The 25,863-nt window shown below is 38.5% G+C and overlaps 1 long non-coding RNA gene and 1 pseudogene across 2 annotated transcripts in view; both read left to right on the plus strand.

Moving 5' to 3' along the window:
- The first annotated feature begins 9,918 nt into the window (after window positions 1-9,918).
- LOC111555178 overlaps window positions 9,919-25,863 on the plus strand; it is a 63,362-nt gene continuing 47,417 nt past the window's right edge. Inside the window, exons 1-3 of the long non-coding RNA XR_002735443.1 lie at window positions 9,919-10,403; window positions 13,189-13,297; window positions 13,420-13,800. This is a non-coding gene — a long non-coding RNA (uncharacterized LOC111555178). The remainder of the gene's footprint in view (window positions 10,404-13,188; window positions 13,298-13,419; window positions 13,801-25,863) is intronic.
- LOC111555177 lies at window positions 14,418-14,927 on the plus strand (annotated as a pseudogene). The gene has a single exon (XR_002735442.1). The product of XR_002735442.1 is annotated as an uncharacterized LOC111555177 (transcript).

The following is a 25,863-nucleotide window of genomic DNA, read 5'->3' on the forward strand; positions in this document are numbered from 1 at the left end:
GCAAAGTGCAGGGGAGGGGGGAGCAGCATGACTCTATATTGTGTGTGGACTCACGATGCTGTCAGAGTGTCAGCAGGATGAACAATGAAAAGGATGTTAACTAAATTTTGATGTGCAAGAACATGTGTTTAATTTGCAAGATGCTTTGTTTAATTAAAAGGTAAATACCATTTACAATTCCTCTTGCAGACAAATTTAGAGCAGCAACAACACTTACAGTGTTCAAATTGCCAGCAGAATTTCTTGGATGCATTTGATCAATTAAAAGGGTACATATTTGGGGGAAAATAATTATTTTTTTCCATTTGTCTTCAAATAGAAATGGCTTTATTTTCTATAAACAGATTATTCCTAGAATTTAATGCCTAGCTAAGTACGGATTTAAAGATCCAAAAACTATATTATTATGTACCTGGTGCACAGCAAATATATCTGAAGGCTAAAATCTTCTCTTGTCACTGAACCTCCATCTCAAATAGGGTTTGTTTTCCTCTTTCTGTCTTTCTGCTTTTCTTTTTTTGGTGGGTTAGCTCAAAAGGAATGTGGGTCACAAAGACCCTTTCACCCCTCCAGAAAGATAACCTCAATCACATTATTTGGGAGCTTCAACATAATTATTCCATAAACTCTGTCCAATCCTAAGGCAGATCGAAAAGATCTCAGATCTCACATTTTCCTTGACTTAAGATTTGCTACTTGTGACCACGGTGGGAGAGCATGCTATTACTTCTTCTGGCCTCAGGGCACAAAAAGTTGAAAAAGACCCAGACTTCCTTACTTACAACTTCTAATCTCCGTAATACAGGTAGTAGAGATAACAATTCGACCACATTTCTGCAATTCAACACTTCATATAGTTGTAGCTTGGTTTCGGATATGCTTGGAGGCAGGAAATATACCGGTGACTCTCCGGAGAATCCAACTTAATCATTTCCCTGGTTGACACTACCACATGACATCTGACAACATGAAAGTGAAATTCTGCAAAATTTCTTCAACAGTTCACATGCAGTGAATTGGACTTGGGTGGCCCCCACTATGGAACAAACATCTAATAGTTTCTTTCAACCAGTCCTGCTTACATGCTTTGTGTTACGTGACTAACATGTAAAATACTAAAATATGAAATAGTCAAACTCTTATATTATTAACATATTATATTATAAACTATATCTGTTATATTACTATATCATCAGAACTCCGAAGAAAATAAAAACTAAACTGGCAGAAAACAGTACAAAAGAAACTTCAATGGAGTAAATGCACTTTTTCCCCTTGTAATATCAGACAAAACCCTCCTCTCCCCTGTCCCAAATTAACTAAAAGTTTCATTCCGTATATTTGCCGAGAGGGAGCTTCCTTTCATTGCCAAGTCAAATACAGTAAAACACTAGGGGGAAAAATGTGCTCCCCTCAAGTGGCAAATACGGATATAAGACAATTGGCCATTGGTCCGAACAGGCAAAAATTCTTGTAAGGGAAGTGGCAGGGAAGGGATTTAAGGAAGTTACTGTATCCTAGTCATTTGATAATTTTTCATTTCAATGTCCAGTATATGTTCCCTTCGTAATGACCAATTGTTTTCTTAAAAAACGCCGTTTTTAATGAATCTCACAATCACAAAACCCAAGATTTTACGATTGAATTATTAATACCTTTCCCTTCTCAATTATTCCATTGATGAGGGAAGACTACCATACACCATATTCTAAAAGGGAAAAGTTGAGTTAATCACAAAAACCAATTATAATAATCCCTGAAGCTTCTGCCCTAAACTCAAGATAATGCTCTCTTGCCCTTTGGTTCATCTGCTAGGACAGTCTAATATATATTTGAAAATGTGTCAAACATCTTGTTGAATAATTTCCTCTTTGATCTCTCTTTTATTTCTTTATCCCAGCTCCTGTACAAGTCTATGTTTTCTCACAGGCATTTAATTCCCAATTCACAGAAAGACCCTGTGATGACTCTGGGAAACAGTCCTCCTTGGTCCATGGATGGATCATCTGAGAGGGCTCTACTTACCCAGTTAGGGCTTGCTATGGCCATTTACTACTAATTTCCAGTTGGTGATTTCATTATTTGGTGATTTCATTATTTAGTGGTTCATTACTTGGTTTCATCATAAGTTCCTCAAATTTCTTTAACAGGAAAAGCAGAAGAATTTCAGCATATTTTTGTCTGCCATGAATTTTATAATCTATTAGAGGTAGTTTTTAAGAAAAATGTCTTTATGAAATGTCTTTATAGCCATTGTTAAGACTGCCATTTGATTCTGTCCCACTCCACCACCAGAATATGTTTCAACAAATGAAGGCCTTTTTTCAGGACTGTTTTATTTTTCCCTCTGTTGAATTCCTAATGCCTAGAACAGTTGCCAAGTTCATGACAATAACTAGTTGTTGAAAGAGTGACTGAATCTCTGACAATGAAAGAAATAGGGACATGATGCTGTGAGAATGCACGGGTCTTGGAGCTTGAATACAGAAAATCTGGGTTCCAGTTCCCATTCTCCCTCTGACTAGATGGGTGACCTTGAGAATTCTGTGTTACCTCTCAGGACATCAATTTATTCATCAGTAAAATAAAAGGGTTAGACTAGATCATTCCAAAAAGCCCTTCAGGTCTAAAAATCTGTGAACAATTTATGGTATAAATTCACACAGACAAGCAAGCTTCATTATGTAACATAATAGTTCAAAACTGATATTGATACGAAGGGTTTTAATGAGAGGTGAGAGAGAAAAAAATCCCAACTTGACAATAACAATCATATTAAACTAAATTAAACCTTTGGAAAAATCACAGATCCCCAACATGACAGGAGGCCATGTGGCCAAATAATCTGCACAAAAATGAGTGAGAAACCTAAGACATGGGCTGCAGCCCAATCAGTGACTTAAGGCAGTTCATCTGGTTTTCTCTGATACTTTGAGCCTTACTGAAAATGGAGGAACCCTAAGATCGTTTTTTGAAACATATTCTGGACCTCAACTACCTTTAACGTAAAGGGTAAATCAGTTTCCACAATTTACTTCAGTACATCATAAGTGTGTCTTAAAATGTGGATGCCAGTCAAAAACCTTTGGCCAATTAATATTGTGTATATATTTTTTCTGTTAAAGTGTTCATTCCAGAGGTTTGTTTTGACATTTTTACTGTAACCATTCACAGTTGCAAAGAAGAAATATATGAATGGAGACGAAAGGCACCAAAATCTTGTTAGTGTTAAACTCCTTTGTGAACAAAAGCTAGCAGAAATAAATGTGATGTGGAATGGCTTTCCTGGAGTAGGGTAGGATGGGTCTTGGGGGTTGGAGAAGACTAAATTGGTACTGAGACGAGCCTTTCAGATATCTTTTTAACTGCTTTAACTGCTTTTCAAGCTAAGCTGATATAGTTATTTTAGTCTTTTGCCATTTTTGTCATTTAATTCACCACTGAGAATAGCCCTATTTCCACATTTGCATCTTTTCAGTATAAAAAGGTATTCACAATTAAGGTGAAAGAAAGCTTCCTCACTAAGAAATATGGGATTTGGGTTGTTAATGATCTACTGCTTAGCATTTTCAGAAAAACCAAGGATCTTTTTGTGTTTCAGCAGTATGGTTAACTGAAATGGATATAGAACCTGGACCTGCAACTCTGATTTTAAGGCCTGGCTATGCACTTTGCTATGGTAGCTAAATGGATTCATTCTCTCAGTTTTCTCATCTGTGAAATGGGGATAGGGAGTTCATAACAAACATTTAAAGAGCAAATATCTCCCTCTGATCAAATGCTTTCATTCCAGGAAAAGAAAATATTTTCGTCTTTTCTTTACGAAAAATAAGACTGAGACCTGAATATTAGCTTAGTTACTACCAGTCTGAATTCAATACAATAAACCTGAGTTCTCAAGATATCTCTTTTACTGCCTGCTTTCAGATCCTTGCTCTTCTGCTTACCAACTGTTATAACCTTGGTCAAGTAAATAAATCTTCCCAATCCTTACTTTCCTTCTCTGTAAAATGAGAAACTATCATAGTAGCTAATCCATAGGATTGCAGTGGAAATTAAATGAGAAAATGACGGTAAAGGTTGTAACACAGCACCTGGCAACGAGTAAGCACTCAACACATGTTAGTTTTTATTGTTATAATTGCGATTTTATCCTCAGGGGGAGCTGCAACTCTTTACGGCCTGTTCAGATCTCCTGGACTGATGAATACAGAGGAAAGATACCAGATCCCTCTTTACTTCAGCCCCATCCCCTTCCTTATTAGCAGGTCAAAGATTCTGTCATCCACCTGAAAATACCAAATGAGAAAACAGACGCCATTTTAATAGATTGTCTCGTGGATCTTTCCTAGATAGAACAAACTAATTCCAGGGACAGTTAAAAAAAAAAAAAAAAAAAAAGTCACTTGGTTTCTTTCCCCAGAAGAATGTGAAGAAAGTAGAAGCCAATATTAATAGGGCTGATCCCTTACTGGACCTATCTATACTTATTTTTTGCCTAAGCTTATGATGTTTTTAAACTATCTTTCTCCAAAGACAGTAAACATCCAGAGGCAACAGACTTTACTAAAAGTCACAATAATCATAGCCTACTACGTCCATCTCTAACTCAAGGCTACCTGAATATAAAGAAACATTGTGATTTCTAACAACCTTTTCCTGAGAACAGAAAAACATACAGCCTATTTCACTGTACCACTCAAAGCATATAGCCTATTTCAAGGTTAAACTAATTTCAAAACGCCATACAAAACCAAGTCATGAATTGTCTAGATAAACAAAACAATCACTTCCCCAGTTCCACAGCGAGGGGTGGGAGTACAGGAAACCTCCCAGAAATGGATGACTCTCTCTCTCTGCCTCTCAGTATAAGAATGAAAACTTTTCGGCCCATGCTAGGACTTAGGACTGAAAGTAGGATTCACACTCAGATACGGGAGGAAGTGTTAAATTAAGAGGAATCTGTCTTCCTTTACCTTCCCTCTCCCCAATTCACAGAATAATTATTGGTGTCTACGACCTGAAATATTAGTAAACATTTCCTCCAATAGCTGAGGAAATGCTTCCAGAAACATGCACATCGGTATACTCTTCCAGACTGGCAAGTGTGGGTTTGAAGAGAGAGAGAGTGTGTGTGTATATGAGAGAGAGAGAGAGAGATTTTGATGCTTGGAAAACATGTTTTACAAAGCGGCCATAATTTCTTTTCCGGGGGCCCCTTTTGGCTCCTTCAGACCTCAGCCCAGAGAACCAGAAAAGGGTCAGAGACGCACGAGGGAGAGGCTGAACTCACACTTACCTTTGACCAGTAGACGAGGTGAGAGTGGGTTTTGGCGCTTTGTTTGTTTTTGTTTTGTTTTCTGTTGCTTTTAGCACGCCCCCAGCGCCAGGGCGCTGGAGGGTGGAGGCGGGTCCGGGATGGGCAGAGCCCCCGGGGCGGAAGGGACCGAGCGGGCCGCCGCGCCTGCCGCGTCCGGCCAGCAGGGGGCTCCGGCGCTCTTCTCCGGGCGCGTGGGGCTCAGCCGGCGGGGCCCGAGACTCGGGCAGGGCAGGGGAGCTGGAGAAGGGAGGACCAGGGGAGGAAGGCGAGAGCTTGAGAGAGACAGACGGGTTCAGCCGCACAGCTGGGTTTCCCAAGAACCAGCGGAGCCTTCTCGGAGCTGCTTAAGACATGACAAATCCTGGAGGCGCCAGGCGTTTTCGTAAACGGGGTCCGAGCCTCTCCCTTACCACGGCTCCAGAGTCCCGCGGGGCCGTCTCGCTCCGGCCTCTAGCCCAGGGCGCCCTTGGCCCGACGGGCAGCCATCCTCGCGAGGGCGTTAGGGGGCGAGCCGTTGTCCGTGGCCCAAACTCGGGAGGACTGCAGAGAGTGCGGCCAGGGCTGAGGGGAGAGCGGTGACTCCCACGCCCCCGCGCCCGCACCAACCGCGCCTCGCGCTTCTGGAGCCGCAAAGCGCAGGCCCACTTAGGAGAGGCAACGGTTTGTCTATGGATGTCCTGTGTAACCACACCTTTGCTTTGGCTTCCTTTCCTCGATCTGAAATCCAAGGTGGTGGTTGATTTTTTTCGCTCTCCTACTCTCCCAGAGGAGGCCCCCGTCCGAGCCAGCGCTGGCGGGCTGCGGCTGCTGAAACTAGAGTTCCTGTGGCCAGTATGGTGCCCCTTGCCCGCTCCAGGGCTTCAGAAGAGAGCGAGCCCGGCCCGGGGCCAGAGTGGCCGGTCTGCCCCGCGAAGGCGCTGTGGGCCTGGAGACTTTGCGCTCTTCACTTCGCCAGACGAGAGTTTAGCCCGGGGCCTGCCCGCGGCACCTGGCCTCCGGCGGTTTTCGGGACCCTCTCTCAAAACTGCGCGAGCGCTGAGATCGCTCTGGTATTAGCTTGCCTCCCTTTAGATGAGGAAGGCATTGTATCTTTCTAAGGGGGTCTCTCAGACCTAAGTTATTTTGGTCTGCAGTGGTAGTGATGGCCTTGAATTTGTTTAAACTTACTGCCCACGACACCTTCTCCCCAAATCCCCCCTACCCACACAGTACACTCCATCACGGCCACCACCACTCCCACTCCATTTGCATTTGAAAACCTCTGGAAACATAAGCGCTTTCAGGATGAACTCTCTCTCTCTCTCTCAGTTTCTCTCTCTCTCTCTCAGTTTCTCTCTCTCTCTCTCTCTCTCACACACACACACGCAGCCCGCCAAGTGGAAACTGAGTTGAGTCATAGGATGCATATGAATAGGATTGGATGGTCCTTTGCTTCTGCTGATAAGAATGTTTAATAACCCAGGATTCCAGCAATAACAGCATTACAGGGTTTCTAGAACTCTGTTCTGATCCTTTAGAAACTATTAGAACAATAGTAATGATAGTAGGAGGAGTAGTAGAATTATGTTTTTCAAGACACTTGCAAGCAATCTGCTCCATCTTTTATGGGAGAACTTAAAAATATTGCCCTTGATTAAGACTCACAGGTCAAATATCATCTCTGTTTTCTGGAGGCTAATTAAAAGCAACTCTGTTCTTAGGTATTTGACAGTCATTTGAATCAAGATACTTGAAAATTTCTGACTCAATAGCAATGTGCTTCAGTACACACAATCAGGTATAATCATATATATGTGAGATATGACTTTGAAGGGGAGATTACTTTAAAAAAAAAAAAAAAAACACCTACTCGAAGACAACTAGAAATGGCTGCTGCAGGCAACCAGTCACTGTTCTGGCTACAACATATTTGTGCAATTAATAGTCTCACAGCCTAGTCCAAATCCCCTCTTTACTCGGAGCAGGAGTGTTAATGAACTGTAGATGCAAAGCTCTTAATGTATAGATGTAGTGTCCTCTTGAAATTTAACAAGCTTTGAAAATGTAATAAAACAGATAAGTATTCAGGTTATTTTTATTTTGTGTTGACTTGTGTTTTTAATATTGTTTAAAATATGACACAGTTATCCCCAGTTCCTATCCCATATGTCCATTCTGGAAGACCTAGAAAACATATCAGTGGTTAGGGTAACAAAAAATCCTCCAAAAATGACTCAAGTTTTGCCACTGAACTTAAAGTCTTTTTTAAGCATTTCATAACAGCTTTAAAATAGCAAAGTGCAGTTCATGTTTCTAGCTACTTTAATACAATGTTGAAATAATACTTCTATAATTTGACTAAGTAAGATTCTTATTGATGGCTAATTTGGTGTTAGAATCGATTATATTTCACATAATGATATCCCACTGCTCAATGAGATGAATATTTATATAATAGGGAAATACTATTGCTGGTTTCTTTACAACTCAGTGTGAATAGCCACATCATTGACTTCCAAAGAATAAAAGGATCTTTCCATAAACCTTCTGAAGTCATTTCTATAAACTTGCTCCACTTTGTAATATTGTGAAAGAGTTGATGTAATTTAATTTCTATTCTGTCAATTATAAATTTATTTCATCTGGGCAAGGTGCCCTATTTGGAAAAGTTGATTGTGGGAAAGGATGATGGTATAGCAGGAGTATGGAGGCTGAAATAATGTTTCATTTTATAATCAAGAGAAACGGTGTAATTGACCTCATCATATCAGGAGCAGGGAGAATCTGAAACGGTTTGATTTGCACGCACCTCATTGAGTGTACCAAGAGCATACCGACATCAAATTACCCAGGGCTATATATTTATTACTGAGAATTCATAATTCCAGTTCTGTTATGTTCTTTTTTTTTTAAATTTTGCTGGATCTTGTGGAATAAGGATAAGGGAAGATGAAGAAAACCATACTAAGTGCATCAAAATGCTCCTTGTACCACAACAAAGTGGATGGCTTACTCCATGCAGCTAAATTCTCAGGAGAAAAACTGAAATCACGTCTTTACAGAGCATTTTTTCTTAATGTACTACCTATCGGTAAATAAAAAGTTTAAACCATAATGAAAGCAAACTTAAAAAGTTGACTCTAGTTAAATATTGGAAGAGACTGAGTAACTTGACTACCATCAATTTCCTGAGGACTTAGCCAAATTCTGCCTGCACTTTCAGCCTAACCTGCAGGGGGCAATAGCTTGACACGAATGACAACAAAGGCTGCTGAACTATTATACTTGAATATCTGACTATGACCCTGGAATGTTGTGTAGGTTGGAAAGAGTGCTTAATTAATGTATATTGAAACAAAAGATAGGTAAATTGTTTGATTTGTCTTCAAGCTATATTTTTAGTCTAATTCATAACTTAGTTTTTTTTTCTTAAAGAGATTATCAAAGTTTTAGGAGACACATTCATCTTTAGAATTTTCCTGAACAAACACTAATTGTTTACTATGGAATTTGTGTAATGTATGTTACCAAAGAAAAGGCAGCAAAATCAAAATGACCATAGTTTTCAGTGTTCAAATGAATGACAAAATCAGAGGAAACATGGAATTTTTAGATATAGTTAATAAAAGATTGTCACATATCTAGATAATAAACTGTTTCAATATTTTTTTAAACTTATAACTATAAATGGGTGGGGGAAAGTCATCTCATTGTTTGCAATATGTCTTCTTTCCATATATCAAACCTTAATTTTTAAAACTGGTTTAAACTTAAAATCATGATCAACAATTAGTGAGTTATCTCTTTTATTGCTATATATTTTTCTATTACAAGTGAAATAGAATTTATTGGCTATTGATAATCCACACTCTTTCCCTCCCGCTTGGTATTTCCACTCCCTCCCCCATCCCTATATTTCCCCATCAACTGATCTGCGAAGACTGGAAACAAACCAAAAGGGGTTTTGGCTAGAGAGAGTAATTACAGAATTAGAAAGGAAAACTCTTCTCATCTCCTCACTGCAATCATATTTAATGTTCATTATGTCTATTTTAAATGATACAAAATGCCTTCCCCAAAAGGCATCCTGATTTCAAGAAGTCAAAAGTGTACCTCGCATTAAACAACCTTGAGTCAATCCTGGTGGGATTAACTGGACTGAGTTTCTGTATACTGCACATGCTATGGATCTACTTTGATCACAGTAAGGAAAAAAATGATAATAGATTTTTTTTTTAAGAATTGCTGCACAGGAGTGTTCCGTTTCTTTTATATGTCAGAGTTTGATCTTGATAAAAACCTTTTAAAACATCCTTTTCCCCCCACTATGGTAAAGAGATCATATCTATTTTTGCTTTTCTTTAAGAAAAGAAAATGGGGATTGCTTACACGGGGAAAGAAAATTTTATTCTCCAACACCCCCTCCCATTCTACTAAACCATTTTAGTCGACATATGTTTGTTATCAGAGAGAGGTGCTGTGAACACACAGCCATTTTCTTAGCAGCTTTTTGACTGTATGTTACCATAGTCCCACAAGGCATTGGTCCTTTCCCATTGGGAAGTCATGAATAAGAGACTATGAAGCTTGCACGTCAGATCTTCCTCAATTAATCCACCATTAGCATGTTTGGGATCCACTACTGGATGGTTAACAGCAGCTTTTGTAACTGTACGCCGACCATATCCAATTATGCTCTGCTAAAAATGAACTCTTTGCAGACCAACCCTCTCGGCTGTCAGTGTTTTCCGTTTTCCTATTTTAACGTTTGTGTATAGTGGCAGGCGACAGATGGTGTAGATCAGATCGATTTGATTGCATTAGATGATTTTTTCCCTTCCCCACTCCTTTCTGGAAGCTCGCATCAGCTGAAGGCTATCGCCTGGGACTCCTCGGAAGCATGAGCAAGCCGCCACCACGCGAAGGCACTGGGGCACAGCCAGCGCCAGGCGCCGAGGTCCCTTCCCAGGGCTTGTTAACACTGTAACCCGGCACTCGGAGAGAAGAAGCAGCTCCCACTGCCCAGAGCCTACCTCACTGCACATCAGATGACTCCTGGCTTCTACACACAGTTGGAGTCCCGCTTGAAACCTGGATTTAGAGGGTAAGCACTTCAATCGAGATGGATTTGTGACAGTTACTTTGCCATACAGCAAAACAAATCTCAGCAAACGTAAAGGATGTAGGATGTATGGGAGAGGGAGACTATGTTTACATCGAAAAATGTGTTTCTTTTTGTCTGAGAACGAGAGTATTATTCAGTAAAGATGTGTATACTCTTTTTCCATTGATTGTAAGAGTCGACTACCACCCTCCTCCCGATTTTTTCTCTCTCCTTGGTGTTTCCCCCTTTCTACTTGAGAGGGAAGGGGAGAGGGAGGGAGTCAAGGGGGAAGAGAGAGAGAGGGAGAGGAGGGGGAGAGTGGGGGGGGGAGAGAGAGAGAGGCATTTCAGCTTTAGCTTAATTGGCTTATTTCCTCAAACCGATTGCTTTGTCGCGTTTCTTTATGTATTTTTGGTTGCAAATTGCGAAGCGATTAACTGGAATGGGTGTTGGAGTGTGGGGGATAGCATAGGAAAGTACTGGGAACCGTCAGTCAGTCGCGGTGGCCTTGAGAGATCAAAAGGTGCTGAAAGCCCCCTGCCCGCAAAACACACCTCTAGTTATTGGGGCGCGAGAGAAATGTAGATTCTAATAAACATGGCTTGCAGGAGTCGATGAACAAAGGTACTTAATGCGGACCTAAGCCTCCGCTGATATTGTTCCGCTAGCAGTATCTAAATATTCAAAAGCGAAGTGTAAGTTGATCAACAAACGCCCTAATGGTATTGGGCTTTTTCCCTTTTCTGTTTTTGTGTGGAGGGTGGAGAAGGGGGGGGAGGGTGGATGGGTGGGGGAAATCCGACAGCTAAAGGAGGCTTGAATTGAATATGCACCCAGCGGCAGTGGTCTCGTAGGAAATGGTGTTCTCGTAAGTCAGGCTGCCCCGCTCAAGCACGAGAGAGCTTTGGTTAGAGCTCAGAGCGTCAGTTCTGCTGCGAGTGCTGCCGGCAGTCGGCCCGGGTTGAGCTGTCCACTCGTCCAGGTGCTGAAGCTGGTGGAACATTGGGTAGGTAGGGAAAAGGCTGGCACTGCTACTTGGGTAGAAAGAAAGCATATCAACTGCGTTGTTCTAGTTTCTTAAAGCTTGTGAGTCTGTGGGTCAGTGTATGTATATATTTTATTTTAATTGTGAGGAAGCAAAACTGAAGGAGACTACTTGGAAAGCATTGAAAAGCTGTGTGGGTATTTATGCTGTGATTCTGATGCCCTGTGTATTGGTGTGTGTCTGTGTGTGTGTCTATGTGTGTGTGTGCCTCCCTTGACCATCCTTTTGAATTTAAAAGGCTCCATTTAGTAAATCCAAGCCTATCTATATAATGTGTTTCTTGTTTTCCTTTTAATATTAGTTGAGATTTAAATAGAAGAGTGCAGAAGCAAATGTACACTTTGCTCATAGACTATTGCATTACTTTCCCTAAGGGCTTTTGTTTCTAGGAGTTCAAGCTGAAGAGAACCTGTCAGCTTTCTGAATTTTTTTTTTTTTTTTTTTTTTTTTTTTTTTTTTTTTTTTTTTTTTGGTTCTAGCCCCAGAGAAAAGCTCCACTTTATACCTATGTTAGGTAACAGCATAAAACAGTGCTTATTTATTTGTTTTATTGATATCTGTATTTTTGTAAGTGGTGTACTTAAGAGTTATCTGAAAATAATGTAAAACAGTCTGGTAGTTGGGCTATACTGGTTTTCTTTCTATTATTTTAGGTTCAGACATTATATATTAAACATCTATTCATAAAACCTAGAATTCAAGTTGATTTTTCCATCTGTAAGTAACATGTCAAGAAAATGATGAGTTGGTGTGCCTGGATAAATATTATATTTAAAAAAAAAAATAAGAGCAAGCACAACCTAAGTGCCTTAAATTGCAACCAGGTCAGTTAAAGATGAGTTGTGGTAGTGGGAGAGATTCTGTTATATAATTACTCCTTGATGAAGAGCTATTTGCACTTACATAATTTGGGAAATCATAATGTCTATTGCCATGTTTCCATATTCCCCCCCATTCCCCTTACATGGATGTACTTTCATGTATTTGAGAGTAAAGGGGAAAGCAAATTGAGAACTTTCTAATGAAGCTACACCATGTCTTGGGTAGTGACGTTGCACTTGTCCATTTTATTTAGTGAACAATAAACCCCCATTATCAGAATATCCACTGCAGGATCTTAAGACAAAGCTTTTCCAGTAAGAGCCATATTGATCATCAAAGAATCACAGAGATTCTCTCTCTAAATGCCAAAATTACACTCACTTTGCAAATGAGTTTTTATTGGCTTTCTCTTCTTAAAATAATTTTTATGAACACAGAGCTTCAAAGGTTTTTCTGTAGAGGTGTCCACAACAGCTGTACAGCAATGCATTTATAGTATATATTTTAAAGGTGTGCTATGAAATTAAATATTGTGGTGATATAAAATGATACTTAAATCATATAAACTCTACCAGCTTCTCAACTCAGTTAGTTTTGATACTATGGAAAATGGATTTAATTATTGTAAGCCTTGGAGCTTTTTTTTCTTTAAAAATCATTATGTTGTATAGCTCTAAGGCCTTCAAAGGAAAGATGCCTATTTTTGTAAATCTATAAGTATTTGATTTCAAGTAGTAAATTGAATGAGTGTTTATTTTCTATGATCTTGGACTTGAGAAAAATGCATTTCCAAAACATACTACTGAAAATTTCACCCATGCATGACCCTATCTTTATTTAAGCCTCACTTCTTCCCAAAGCCGTCTAGGCAAATATATTTGTAATGTTTGTGTGGGTAACTATTCATGTCTCTTACAGGGTTCTCTGGCTGCCATGGCACTCAATCAAACCACCTAGAGTGGACTGGCCGAGACCAGACTGGGTACCAAGCAGAGAAGTGCAGAGGAAGGCACTGGGAGAGCACCAGGTAAACTGAAGGTTACTTGTCACTCCCACTTGTGCCCAAAGATCCTTGCCACATCTTCCCTTCTCACTGGAAAGACAGCACTCTTCTGTGTTAAGTATTTGGTTTTGTGATTTGTCTTTCAGAATTGGAAATAGAGCGGCCATTTGGATTTGGGCAGGAAGCAGCCGAGCACAGCTTTGGATCCTTCTTTAGGGAAATCGAGTTATGGATTTATGGTCCCGGTCAAGCTCAGCCCATCCCCAGCCAGGGGCGGGCTCAGCGAGCAGCAAGAGTTCTGGTGGCGGTGGCGGCGGCGGCGGCAGTAGCAGCGGCAGCGGTAGCAGCGGCAGCGGCAGCTTGGTCCTCTTGACTCTCTTCGGTGACGGGTATTCTTGGGTGGATAATACGGATTACGTTGTTATTGCTTAAGAATACGCGTAGTCGAGGAGAGTACCAGCGGCAGGGGGGCAGCGGCCGCCCTCCCCAGCCCACCAGCTGGCCACTAAACGCCCGTGGTTGCCAAGGTAGCACTTTCTTGTTCTTTTCATTTCCTCGGGTGTTTTCGCACTGGTTCCACCGGAAAGGCTGTGCGCTGCGCCTCTGGTGACCAGGACTGGAAAATGGGTTCGCGCAGGGGGCGGGGGGCGAGGTGAAGGGGATGGGCAGGGAGAGGAAGGGGGTCCGTTCCCTCGAGCCTGTGGGGCGGTTCTGCGTCCCCTGCCCGCTCCTCTCCTCTCCACGGTGGGGTGCGGCTCGGGGGAGAGACGCGTTCTGGGCAATTTTCTAAAGTTGGGAACGACTGAAAGGCCTTGAGCAGTTTGGGAGCGTCGCGAGTGAGGTGCCGAAGCTGGGCAGAGGGTCGCTGGGGGCTGCCTCCGCATAAAGGGCGTGTCCGTGGGCGAAGGTGCCCCCGCAAGCCTGCGGAAGCGCGTGACTTCGCGAATCCCGGGCCCTGGGCGGTGCCGGAGCCCCACCCCCGGCCGGCTGCGCGGCTCCGCAACCAGACTAGGCGGTCGAGCTGGGGAGGGGGCGGGGGTCCGGGGGCTGGGTCCCCGCGGAACTTCCAGATCGGAAGTGTGGCGGGTCTCTCAGGAACGCATATTTTCTTTTCGGATTCTCCGAGAAGGGGTGGAGAAACAGGATGGGAACCGGATTGGTTGCAGTGTGGCACAGACCTGGAACCTTCCTGAAAGAGGTTGGGGCAGGCAGTGGCTGTTCAGACGTCCAATCTCTTTGGGACACCTCTTCAGCGCTGTCTTCCCTGCCTCTGCCTTTAGGACGAGTCTCAAACACCAACAAACTCAAGGCACGTGCCCTCTCTCAGGTCAGCTGCGAAGGGACGGGAGCAAGAGAGAGCCTCTCCCTCCTTCTACTTCGAGTTTTTGTTTGTTTGTTTCAAAATATTAATGGACGATAAAACAACACGGATTTGTCACCTCCTAGCGAAGAGGAAGCTACCGCCACCAACCCCCTCAAGCATGCCCGGGCACTTTTGGGACAATCGGACGTGGCAGGAGTTGGCATGCCCAAGATGGAGCTGGGAAGGATGACCCAGAGTGGAAGGCGTGGGCCAGTGCTCCAGGTCTCAGCTCTCGCCGGCGTCGAACCACACAACTTTGCCAGCTTTGCACTTTGCCTTTCCCTATTGTGAGGCATCTGGGACTGTCCTATCAAGGCGCTTCAAAAGTGTTAAGGACAGAGTGCTGGAGACAAGAACGTACCAGGGGCCCAGAAGAATTCACTAGCGCGGCCAAACACTAAGACCAGGTTTCCTCCCTGCACAGTGGTCGTTGGTTGCGCACGAGCTGCGCACGAAGACTGAATTCCTGAGAAATGGAAACTGCAGGAGAAAAATCAAATAAACTTAGAGGCCTGCGAAGCTCTCCCTCTCGTCGCTCTGGGATCGCTCTAAGCTGACCTGCAACTCAGACACCTTCTCCGCCTGGAGGATGGGCCTTTCCCAGGCACGAAGTGCGTGTGCCCCACTGGGCTCTTGCCCACAAGAGTGGTTTGAATCCTGGAGAGGCTGACACGGAAGTGTCTTGAAGGAGGCAGGCACACTCTCATGCTTCCCCACCTAGGGTTTCGCCTTTCTTCTAATATTTAGGATTCCCAGTGAAGGGTACTCCACATATACCCTCTCCCTACCCCTAATCCCACCCCATTGTGTCTGATCCCACAATTACTCCCAGGATATCTATACTCACAGTTTTTGCGCTCAAAAAACATTGCTGTCTGCAGGGAACGGGTGGAGCCCTTCTCAGAAGCTCCCGGGGGCGAGTCCATTTTAAGAATGAGTTGAAGTAGGAAAGAAAACACAGATGCTGTCTTTGCATTCGACATTCTATCACCAGCAAGAGAATATGTAACTCCTGTTCTTTCCTTCATTACTCCGTGAATTACCTTCTTTCTCTAGGGATCCACCAGTTGGTGATTTAGGGCTTTTAAATATTGTGCTTGTTATGTATTTAACAAAATGCAATATGTCTACTGGTGGCATTGTTTCATTGGGAAATTAGAAAAGTAGAAGCTACATACTTTAGCTCCTAGGTGGTATCTAGAAAGTTGGCCTCATGCTGGTTGGCTAAATAATAAGTGTTTAGGATTTGAAAGGAAGAAAGAGAGTTGAAGGCCTGGTGACAGAGTTTGTGAGAAACCAAAGATGTAACACTCTGGCATTTGTTGAGGGGATGAGGAAGAACTTTTGAAAAATAAGCTATTCTATTTAGTTTCGTGCAGATTTATTGCTGTTGCTTCATTGAAGAAGAATAACGTTTAGAGTGGAATAATTGCAGATGCTAGTGATGAAGTCTAAAGGAAATCTCTACTCATAGTTAACAAAGTATTTTTGTTGTTGTTGTTTAAATACTTATCTCATTGCTTTCTTTCCTTTGCAGAATCATTTTCCTATAAAAGCTTCCATTAGGTGTCAGTCTGACTGAACTGGTTCTTATTTAAGTTTGGGGTGAAAATGTTCCATCATCAGACCTTTTAAGATAAGAAAGTGGGAAAAATTAAAACTTTATTAAGTTGAAATTACTGGAGGTAATTTTTATTGTTACAAGGCAGCTTTTTTCTTTCCAGAAAAATAATTTAAAAGTCTATCACCACTAGTCAATTACGATTTTGCCCTGTCACTGTCCAAAGCCAAGATTAAGGAAGTACAAAATGCTTGTTTGTGCTTTTCGTGCTAGATCCAAGTAGCATTAAGTAGTCATAATTTTTGGATGGCTTTTCAATTGATGTCCTAATACTAGAAGGGTAAGCAGCCTTTTCTAATATTTGTTATGCTTCACAAAGGTGATAGAAATTTTTCCTGAAGAAAGGAACATAGATTCAGCTTAAGCTGTTCATTTGACAATACTGAGGGCACAGTAAAGGAGAAGGGAGACAAATTGTGAAAATTACTTTTATCCACTAGTTTTACTTTAATAAAGCCTGTCTAAATACTCAGAATTTATGAACACAATTTGTGATGTATAGGTGGGAGATTTTAGGTTGCCCATTTAAATTTATATAATGTCTACAAATGGTCAATTTTATACTATAATATTCATTAATAAGTGTAAGAAGAAACATCAGCTTGATTGGTCGTTTGCTACCGGGTCCCAAGTAAGCAGATTGATAGAAACTGCATTTTTCAGAACATTTGCTTATTTTATTCTTTGTATTTGTGAATCTTGTTCTGATGTTGTTGCTTGAATAGAATTGTGGGGAGTGGTGATGGTATTCATGGTTAAAGATCCATAGAGCATCATGACAACCCCATGAACTTTCCCCGAGGCCATTGTGAGCCCTAGAATGATGCGGCTGTTGGTGTCAGAGCAATGGCAATCTAGAACCAGAACAGAGGTCCCAGTGAAAGTCCAAGCAAATGCAAGAAACAATGAAGTAGCATTTTGATGGAAGGAATATTCCATAAACCCTGTTATCAATTTTTGTCTTATATTCCACATTAGTCATGAGAAATATTCAAATATAAAAATATACAACAAAGGTAGAGATGATGGGTATATTGGGAAACATTTTTGTGTTTTATGTAGCACAGAGGAGAAGTACTAAGGACATAGAAGGAAAGACAGCATAAGGCCATCACAGTTGTTCACCATCTTGTCAATATGTACAGGTGCAGCTACCATTGTATTACAGAAATGACAGAATGATGTTCTTACAGTGTTGGAAAGTAGTGTATTTCTGCATAGGAGACTTACTATTTAAAAGTAAATTTCTTTTGGATGTATTTTCAGTAAGAAGAAAAAATGTAATAATGACATCAGAATATTTAAAGACTTTTAAATCATTTAGCTATTGAATTTAGTTATTGATAGCTGTACAACTATAAACACAAATGCTAAATAGATTTTAAGCAAATAGCTTTGTAGTACAATTTGTTTTTTAAATGTTTTCAGATTTTTATCTTAGTGCTTATACTTTAAATCATGACTTACAAGTCTTATGTTTAAGTCTAGAAAACATTTTGCATGAGTGTATAAAATAAACATTTTAGTTGAGGAAACAATGCAGTTCATCTAAGAAAACATAAGCCAGAAAAGATATATTATAAAATTTAAAATTTCTTGAAATGTGTTTATTACCCAGTAATTAGTCGAGTTTGTTGAGTGCAGCCTAACAATAAAATCAGTGTATCTGTATATTTGTATCGTTGACCAGCTTAAAAATGTATTGCCAACTATATCTTGTGAGTTCTGAGTTCTGAGTTCTGAGTATTGCCAACTATATCTTGTGAGTTCTGAGTTCTTGTGAGTTCTATTAGCTCACGCTAATAATAATGTGAGCTAAGCAAGGCAGTCCGATCTTCAACACAATTAAAATATTATAATGCATATGCAAGGGTAAAGACAACACTTCATTTGCTTTGTTTGTGGAAAAGCCCTTTGAGACTCCTAGTATTTGAAAATATATACATATACAGTAGATCAAGCTAGAACCAAATGTTAAAAACCTGAGTCCTAAAGCATGCAGTTCAAAGATTTTAAATAAGGGTTATTGCCTTTATTAATATTAAACCAATACTGAATCTCATTCAGTTAAATTACAAACTAAAGAAGACATATTGCTGGAATCTGTTAATACTATGTTTTCAGTTCAAATGCAATTTATATCATAATATGCTTTTTAAGAAGTTGACAAACTATATTACAATAGTGACATAATTGCATAATTTGAAAGTAGTGTCTATTTGTAAACTTGAATGAAATGTGTGCTTTTTGGAAACACTTTTTCTGAAAAGATTATTTTTATAAGAATGATACATTTTAATTGGAAAATTGATATTTCTTGCAATTTTGTTTTTAAAATTTGTATTCAATACATGAGTGAGTATTAATTATTTGAAGCCTATTTTTGTCTCTCTAAGCTAGTGTAGTCAGTTTCAAGAACTGGTTCAAACAAGTCTCAAGATAAACTAAAAATTATTCATTTAAGATAGTTTTTTATATATCTGCCAAATAGTCTGCTAGTTTTTGTACTCCAAGAAGAATGAATGAATGAATGAATGAATGAATGTCATGCCTGCTATTCTGTCAGAAGCAGATATGAGAAAAATATTTTTTCCTTTGTAATAGAAACATATCATGATAAGACTTCCAAATATCCTGGATTGTTTTACAGATAACTACACAGGAATTAAAGTTGTAGAATGATTACTTTATGGATCCAGTTTCATGTAGTTTTTTTTCATAACTGTTATTTATATAGGATTTGGTGTTTATTGAAACAAAGCAAATTAGAGAATTGAGGCCGTTACACGGAGAAATCTAAAATTTCATTTTGTCCCTCAATGACATGATACTTGAGAGAGAATCTCTCCTGTGGTAGAAAGAACTTTGGAATAAGACTAGAAAATCTGATTTCAAGTACAGATTCTGTTGTGAATTATGACAATGGACCTGTCACACAGCTTGCCTGGTCTTCAGTTGTCTCATCCATAAGAAGGGCTAGATTTGGATTCACTTAAAGCCTTTTTACGTCTTTAGGGTTCCATTTCAAAGAAAGTCTTGTTTTTTTTTTTTTTTTTTTTTTTTTTTTTTGGTCTGAATTCTATTCTTCATGTAAAGATGGCGTGCCAATTAATATCACAACTAAGAGAGATGCTTTTAAAAAGTATTCACCAACATTTTGTCTTGATATTAAATAATAAAATGGTCTTTAAGATTTTTACTTAAATTCTTAAAGCATGAAACACATGGAAGTATTTGTTGCTTTTTCATACTTCATTTTTTATTTGAAGTTTTGGTGGGGGAAAAAAGCCCCCAAAGAATGCTTTACAGATTCATTCTAATGTGTTAGCATGGGAGTACATGCATATGTATATCTGTATAATAAATTTGAAGCTACTCAAACCGTAGATCTATCTTCATAAGCATTTTAGCCTAATGAGGCCAAATCACAAACAACTCTATTCAAAGTTGATTTATGTGATTGTAGCGGATAAAGAATGAACATGAACAGTTGGCCTCTAAAAATGTTTACTCCCTGTGTAAATGTTTATACTATTAAATTCAATTACAATATTTGGAAAAGCGTGAAAATTACTGTGTTTTTTTCCATTCTGTTAAAAGGACCAACAATTGTCTAGGATATTTAATTCTTCTAAAATGGTTAATCTTTTAAAATGCCTAGTCCAGTGTTTGGCACATAGTAGGTGCTCAAAATATTTATGAATTTTGTGAAAGCAATGATATCCTTTTGGGGCATACGTTAATATAAATTTTACATTTTTTCATAATTATTTAAAGTCACTATTATATACAATGATTGTTGTATTGCATATATTTAAGTTTAATTTAATGTTAGATATAAATTTTAATTCTCAAATTTGTGTACTAATAGTGCAGTTCTTCTTTGCCAAGAAGGAAAATACATTGTCTCTGGTTATTTGATGTAACTTTTAAATAATGGAAAAATCCATGAGAAAATTGCTTTCAGGCTGGTATTCTTTTTGAAACTCCAAGTAGCTGTTTAATCTACTACTGAAATAGAAAATTTTAGTCCGTGTGAATGTTAGCTAATGTATTTTATTTAATGTTAAATGTATACATATTTGTAAGAATTTATAAAGTTTTAAGACGTAATCAATAGAAACGTACTTTATGCAATATAGTAATTACTGTGATAGGTATGTTTTCAAAGCTAAAGATCTGTGTAAATTTTTTTTAATTTTAAAAAATTATTTACTAGGAAAGCAGACTAAGTTACAATTTTATTTGAAAGGTGTGACTCTCTGGGATGTTCAATGTATAGTAAATGTAAGTTGACTTTTTAATCACAAAATAATACACTCATTGTCTAAAAATTAAAATAATATGCTTTATCAGCTATTACTTTAATCAGATAGTTTACATGCTATCCGTTCTCAGTTTAATTATGGGTATAAAATATTATGTCCATTGAAAACTTTGATTTGTGTGCTACATGGAATCAAGCATAAAAAGAATAGAGATTTAAAGAGAAAATATTAATTAAAAAATAAAAACTGAGAATAAGTTCAATAAAAGTTCTACAAAGTTTTCAAAAGTAATTGCCTTCAAATATATATCTGGGGGTAGGAGTATGAGGTTTGGAAGTCATTTATTCACACTTTTATTAAAATATCTCATGTTCCTTTTTGTTGTTGGATGTGGTTGTCCATAAAACAGCTTTGAGATTGTTTTAATATTATATATTAGAACAGAGTCAAAATAAGGAGATTCTTTACCACAAACAAGCAGGTTTCTGTTAGTTGTGAATGCTATGTTTATTAAAAATAGTGAGTGACGTTAAACTTTTGAGGCAGTTTCACATTTACATTTGGCGATTTGTGTAGATAACAATTGGATTTGACAAGAGAAACGGGACAATGATAGCAAGTAACAGTATTAATGATGTGGACTGGAGTGAAGAATGTGCAGATTTTGGTGATGTATTAAGTAACAATAATGAAATTCCTGGTGTCTGGGACCAGTACACCTTGAAAAATATCAATTTTAGAAAACGTTAGAAGAGGTCTTGTTTGTTATATGGTACCCTTTGCCCTGTTGTGATGCATAGTGTTCAATATTGATTTTATATAGTTTATCTGTGTAGAAGGATTCTTTCATTGTGGAAGGATTCTTTCATAGTATGAGTGACAAGTATATCCAAAAGTTCTTGCTTTCAAAGTCATGCTCTGATATAGAACTTTGAATCAATTAAAATAGAAATAATCTCTGAATAAAATAAGCCTAACCTATCTGTAGAAAATTGAGAAAGGCAAGAAATCTGGATGTTTCTCAAGTAAAAGTAAGAATATCAGTCTGAAAAGACAGAGACTTGTGAAAATTGAGCCTGGGGGACATGGCTTAAAAGAAACAGCCTTTTTAACAGTTTTTCTATTAGAAAATATATGTATGATACTTGAATTTGTGCTCTAGAAGTAAAGTAACCTAGGAGGATTTGTTAAGACAGTATTTCCTGATATAAAATACTGATACCAAGAGTTTAGTTTTTCCCATTCACTTAATTGATTTAGATTTTAGAGAGGAAATCTATTTGTCAGTTAACCATGATAAAGACAGAGAAGATTGACATGTTTGTCTTTGTCTAACTTGGCCCTTATTTCCAAATACATAACATTTCCACCTGTCATTTGTTTGCTTTTAATATGATTATTTTCCCTTCCTATATCCACATGGAATACAAATTTCAAAAGTCTTTGATAAGCTCATAGTAAATTCATATGATATTTAGTTGTCATTATGAATTTCTATCTCAGATCTAGTTCTTTGGTATGTAATACAATTCCCATGTTTCCCATATGAAGTCCTCACAACACAGAGAATCCAAATAACTTCTCCATGGACACCCAGATAATATTAGTAACCCATTTTCTAAGTCCTTGTTTGGTGTTTTCTTTCTAATACACCACACTAAAACTTCACTAAATGTTGAAGTTTTTCTCACAACGTTGCTCTTCCTATTGTCTGAGAATAATTCTTATTTTTTATACTATTCAGTGATATTTTACCCAATTAATCTAAACTTTTCAAAAATTCTTATATTGTAATGTATAGATGTGAATGTATCAACATATTCCAAAGGTCTCTAGTGTGCTTGTACTAATGATTTTTTAAATCTTGGAAAATGGTATAGGCTATCTTAATGTAGAAACAGAAAGTGAATCATAATTAAAAGAATGACTTGATCTTTTACCCTAGTTGGAAATATTTCAGTAAAACAAGGGAAATGTTCATCACAAGTATATCAACTCAGTTTAATCAGCTTCCAAATGCAAATGTCGACGAAAAGATTGGATACAAAAATATTTGTCATGCAGTGTATTCAATGAAAAATTTAAAGTAACGTTGTTAAATAACAGTGACCTCATGATGTTCTCATACCAAATAACAGAAATAAAATCACATTTTAATATACAATTTAAAATTATATTTACTTTTACTTCACTTTTTAAATGTTCAAAGCTATCTTGTTGAATAAAGAAGGACAGATCAACTATTGGATTAGGGCAGAATCAAAGTAAAATTCTCAGTTTTGCAAAACCCTGTTCACTTCTGTTGTGCTATTTATGAAAATTGCATGGTGGTCTGCCACTGCCACATCTAGGTGACTTGTAATGCTAACCATTTAGGGGTGTGTGTGAGAAGGTGAGTTTTCACTGTGGGTTCAACCAACTTATCAATCATGAAGCATGCTCCTCATACATATGTTGCTTAATGACAAGGATACATTCTGAGAAACACATCCTTAGGCAATTGTGTCATTGTAGGAACAACATAGAATGTACTTACAGAAACCTACATGGTATAGCCTACTATACACCTAGGCAGTATGGCAGCCTACTGCTTCTAGACTAGAAACCTGTACAGCCACATGTTACTATACTGAATAATGTAGCCCATTGTAACACAATGGTAAGTATTTGTGTATCTAAACACATCTAAATATAGAAAAGGCATAGTAGGAATACAGTATTACAAGTTTATGGGACCACCATTGTATATCCAACCTGTCGCTGATAGATACATCATTATGTGCCATATGACTACCAAATCATTCCTCTATCATAGCAGTGAGGGTTCACTAGAAAAAGTGGTATAACTATCTTTGTTTCAAATTCATCAAGATAGAAAGTTGATATCCTTTTGACCATTTAATCCCGTTTAATAGGTTTTCCTATTTTATTAATTATAAACAATAACTGTAAATAACTATGTTCATTCTTTTTCTCAAGTTTTTTAAAAAGGTTGTAGATATAATCCCGAGATATGTAGGTAGATAAACAGACAGATAGATAGATTGGCTCTTTAAAATCTATTTTGATGCTCAAATGAAAATAATCCAGTGGAAAAATTGGCACTGAGAAGTCGCACCTAAAATAATCAATATTTTGTCCAAAGAAAAATGTTTTATGGATTCACATAATTTGGCCAAGAACAAAATGTTTTAAATTGTGTAAAGGATAGATTTTAATCCCATACCAGCTAATTAAGCTTCTTCTGTACAACATACAGTTTTAAGTTAACAGTAATTAATATAGCCAGCTTGGAACCTCAGGAAGCTAAAGCCAGCAAGTGCTTTTTGGTTCACTCAAGAGGATGCAGTTTGATTGCTGGCGCCAGTAAACAGGTTGGGAATTGTCAACATTGTAATTAGCAGCAAGTTTCTGGATTCTCTGCCTGCCAGACTAGTGGGTTGATGCTTGGAGCAGTTGCCCCAGTGGGGAGAGTGAAAAACAAAGGAAGGGAATTTGAGCAACCTTGGTAGGCTCTGCCAGCATATGCCACTGGACCAATGTTTTTCTTGGCAAAGGTCTATTTTAAGACATCTAGCCGTGGTTTCCATAAAATATGAAACTCACCATAGCAACCAAAATGGCAAGCGTCTCTAGGAACCTTTCCTTGATTGGGTATCAGGTCAAACTGTGTTCAGAGTGATATTGCCTTATGTGCAGTATGCTGTGTACCGTGTACAATGTGGTATTAACAGTATGATTAAAAGGGTTAAAATCTGTTTTGGCAGCAATCCTTCAATAGTCTGCCTCTGCCAAAAAGCCTTCAAAGAATAAGGTTATGCAAACCTTATTAACCCTTCGTGTAGTACAAATAGAAAGGAAATGTCAACCTGAATACCACCCAGCATCCAATCTTCACTACTTACTTAAATGATCATTTCAATCTAGTTTTCTTAATTCCAAACCATGTGTTTGTTATGAACAAAGGTTGTCATAGATTTTAAATCCAAACCTTATTGCAGTGACTATAAGATGAGGACTACATTAGTACAGTTTATAGGTAATTTATAACCCAACTGAACAAAAATTAGACTATCTTTTGAAACCTACTTAATAAAAGTTCATGTTATATATGTATAGACACACACATATGTAAAATTTCACTCTCTTAGAATATTTTATCTTATCTAAAATAAACAACATGTATACTCTGAGTAGTCACAGGATAAATACTAACCCACCTACCTCGTGGCAAAAGAACGATAACAAATCCTTTGGCCTTTTCTTTCTTTCTTTTTCTTTTTATTTTTTTAAAAAGAAAAAAAAAAAGCAGCTCTGTAGTACATTCTTTTTTCTTTCCAGCCAAAAAAAAGTCAAGGTTGCTGGGCATTGCTAAAATACACATATTAATTTCTCCCAAATAAGTGGTTGGAGTCATATCACAGATATTCTTACTGTCACTCTCTATCTTTGCCAAAATGTGAGGAGGAGTTTCAAAAAGACAAACAGGATACAGAGAGACAAACCAAATAGCTTTCTTTACTCTTTAAGTCCTCAAATGGATCAACATGCTATGTTAAGTAATTGCCACGTGGTAATTTCTGCAGGTGGATTATCAAAAGTGCACAAAAATGGCTGTGTAGATCTGGCACTCAGGTGTCTGGTGTAGCATTTAGCGGACTCTTTTGTGGGGAGAAGGATTACTCATTTGTTGGAGAGAGTTCAGTTCTCTAATCCTCCTCCACAACAGAATCCATGTTGGAGTGAACAAGTAACACGATTCTTATCCACTCTCTCTAGACTCTGAGGAATGCTCCACAATTATTTATTATTTTCACTGGAATTAGATGCCTACAGGTGGTCCCATAATGTGCCTCCAGGCATACAACCTGCTGTAAATTTTTAAGTTACATTAACTCAGCAGTATGTTGTCTTATAACGACAGTTCATTCAGTTTATGGGGAAAGGGAAGGAAGCAGAAAGGCAGTCTTTCGTGTTAAGCATCATTACAGCTCTTTCCCCATTCTTCTTTGAAGTTAGTAAAGGATATTTGGCAGAAGCAACACTCCTGGTGTTTTGGTGTGGGCTGTGTCTCCTGATAGATTCAGAAAGGAGGTCACAGGCTCCAGGCCTCTGTATCATATCCTAGGAACAGATTTGTTTATGGGGTGTCAGTATTTAAAACAGAGGCAGAGCAGTAGCACTTTTTCTTTTCTCATTCTTTTTTTTCTCTTACTATTTCCCTGTTTTTTGTCTCACTTTCTCCCTTCGTCTCTCTCTTGTCTCTTTCTCTTTCTCTCTTTCTCTTTCTTTTTCTTTCTTTCTTTCTTTCTTTCTTTCTTTCTTTCTTTCTTTCTTT

The sequence above is a fragment of the Piliocolobus tephrosceles genome, chromosome 1, assembly GCF_002776525.5.
Source record: "Piliocolobus tephrosceles isolate RC106 chromosome 1, ASM277652v3, whole genome shotgun sequence".
Classification (NCBI taxonomy): domain Eukaryota; kingdom Metazoa; phylum Chordata; class Mammalia; order Primates; family Cercopithecidae; genus Piliocolobus; species Piliocolobus tephrosceles.